The following is a 3,319-nucleotide window of genomic DNA, read 5'->3' as shown; positions in this document are numbered from 1 at the left end:
CATAATTTTTTAATATGTCCTTCAATAAAAAGGTAGAGATTGATAAGAAGAAGAAATGATTTCAAGCAAAGAGGAATATTTCAATTTTCAATTTAGATGTAGAACAAGTTGAAAGACGCTAAATCATAGTATTAATTTCTGGACCAAACTAAAAGAAAATCTCATTACGTAGAAAATATCCCACAGGCAAAGTTCCTCCTGTGAACATGGCCTCCTAATCGTGAGGGAAATTCACCGCTCCGGTAGCAGGAATTTTCTCGTTTGCAAGCAGCTTTGCTCTCTACATCGCTAGGCTACTTTAAGTTAGGAAAAGCAGACATAGGACTCTGTTCTCTACTTTCCGAGATGTTAACTTTTCGACCGAAAGATGTTGCTTTCCCGTACGGAAAACCTACACTCATCTAAACCCTTCGGTGTTACCTCTAGCCAAACCTCCTAACCTACCTGCTTTCCTGACACTGGCGTGTTTGAATTTTTCGACAAAAGTCGGATTTTGAAAAAATAATTATCACGAGCCTGCTACAAAATAAATCATCTACTATCCCATTATCGAGCTCGTCAACGCAAAGCGTCTTATCTCAACTTAGAGAGAAACATATTTTGTGATAATAAATGAAATTAATACATACGAATGTGTGTATAAAAGATATTTAAACTCTAGCAAATGAATGGTGGTCATTGATTTTTATTAAAATTCGTCTGTAACTATTTTGGAAAAGGATTAATTTTGTCTAATTTGATTTCTTGATACGCTGTCGCAGCCACGATTCTGAATATTTTTTTAAAATAACTTTTCCTTACATATAATCCTCGCACGGTCCTAGTTTTCAAGATATTTGCAACAACTGACGATACCACCACAGTGAATTCTACCTACAATTATGTGTCCATAACAGCGTATGCGTTAGGATCATATACGAGCATGATTGTATTATATCCTCGTGCTGCAATGTGTTTATATGAATCATTTATTACTATTTTGTTTAATCACATCTCAAAAGTGTAATCTTCATTCTGTTTTGTGCAGAAGCTCTGTAAGTATATCTTTATTAGTTTCCTGATGGATAGCGGAATAGGTGGCAATTGTTCCCTCAATCCCTTATAAGATTTTTACTTTATCCCCCATTATCAAGTAATTAACCTTTTTGACTTACACTACCTTTGTATTAAGCGGCTCATATGTATAGCGCTTCAATGTGGAAACACAAGGAGATGAAAAAGAAATGCAGTTGCTTTGTAAGTGATACAATGTTTGCTTACCCTACGAGACGTACGACTTGGTGACACAAACCTGGACACTGTCGATTCTTCGGCTAATACGTTAAACTGCCGTCGATCCTTCAGCAATCGTTAATGGACACCCCGTATATATTATAAACAAAAAGTAAGAGTTAAGTTTTGCATCCGGTTGCTCCATGTTCGTAAGGCGCCCAGCAATTAATATTGCACGTATATTACCCTGGACACACTCGATTACTACAACGACTACAACGATTTTTTAGTAATATCTCGGAAGTTAGGATCGTCCATGATTATGTGTAAGAAAGAAGTTGTTCGGGACTCGTTCGACAACATATTAAAAAATCAGCAAAATCATTATATGTTGGTATATCAGATATCCCCTTCAATTTTATTATACGTTATAGTTTATACCTTTAATATGTGTTACAATTTATAATTGTTATATATTCTCTTATGCTTCAGCTTCATCAGCTTGATATTCGCCTAAAATAAACGCTTAATGAAATAATTTCAGCTAAAAAGGTACTCTTTTAATCAGTATTTCATAATAATAAAATTACTTAATAAAAGATAGTATAGTATAATTAAAAATAGCTTGTATAATCGTAAACGTTAATGTAAAAATTACTATAATGTTTAGGTGTAACATAATTTCCTCGAAAGCATAATTGCTATAAACAAATGTGAAATAACATTCACTCGATACTAAAATATATATTGAATAAAAGTGACTTAAATGATCGAAGTATGATATATTAATAATTTTAAATAAAATATTGTAACTAAATTAACAAATGCGTATTGAATTATGTATCATTATCATTCGCAAAAAATAATTCATCCTTCTTAGGTTAGTATTTTCTGCCATACATACGTATGTACATAGAAGGACTTTAAAACGTCAAAGTCAAAGAAAAGGGAGTTAATAAAGACATCAATAAATATTAGAGGCTTATTAAGATATATCTCAATGTCCTTATTGATATCTCATATGTTAATAAAAAATGTTTTAAAAATGTTCATTTGTATAATATTTTCTAGTACGTTATTGTTTCGTTGTATCACAATATTTTCATATTATTTATTACAATTGATGTATTGTATCTATGTATAATTTATTGCATTGTTTAGATAAAATAAGAAGAAATTATTAATAATAGTACAATTCAGAGATATAAAAAGTATAGTACATAGTTTCAATAAAATAGCGTTAATAAATTGATGGATGAAAGTAGGAGCAAGAAGAAGCCAATGGGCTTCCTAAAAGTACGAATATAATGAAACTACCATAGCTTGATTTAATAAAAATAATTAAATAACAAAATAAGATGATCAATATCAACCTGCGTTTGAACCTATATTTTCGTGGTGGATACTATACGTAACATCGGTGTAGGGTGTAGGTTACAACACAGCTATACATGTTACAACGTACGTTTCTAATCGTCCTGAAATCCTGATAACATTGCTACAGAATTTTGAACTCCATTTTCTAGCTTTTTCGATTTTTCCAGAAGCTGCACTTTTCCTTTCACTGCAAATCAAGTACACTACGAACTCCAACATGAGTGGTCACCTGATGTAACCTCACCGGGGATGTAACGTAAGTATTTATCAACAGTTCGTATTATGATAAATACCAACCGTGTGTCATTTATCGCTTACTATACCGCAGGTCCTTGCAAATTAAATGCAAGCCTGATGTAGTGAGGTCGTACAAGGCAAGCAATCTCGCTGACACACATACTTCTTCGTGAAAGAAGGATATATGTATATTAATTGCAGCAACAAACTAATGAAATTTTCCACCGTGTTTACTAGTAAAAATAATTCAATATTTTTACAATAAAAATGGACACTGTATGGAGAGTATACAGGGTGTGAAGTGGGGAAACTGCTTACAGGATCGATTCTAGACTGCAAGGCAATAATAAAAGTTCACGATATACTTATATACATGATATCTTGGATTACGCTCACCTAAAATGCAATTATAACGTAATATTTTTTTAATTTACTTTTGTCCTTTTTTTCCAATTGAAAATCTCATTCAAGTCAATAATTACAATGTAATTAT

Source organism: Bombus pyrosoma, linkage group LG13, assembly GCF_014825855.1.
Source record: "Bombus pyrosoma isolate SC7728 linkage group LG13, ASM1482585v1, whole genome shotgun sequence".
Classification (NCBI taxonomy): domain Eukaryota; kingdom Metazoa; phylum Arthropoda; class Insecta; order Hymenoptera; family Apidae; genus Bombus; species Bombus pyrosoma.
Note: the sequence above shows the minus strand (reverse complement) of the source record.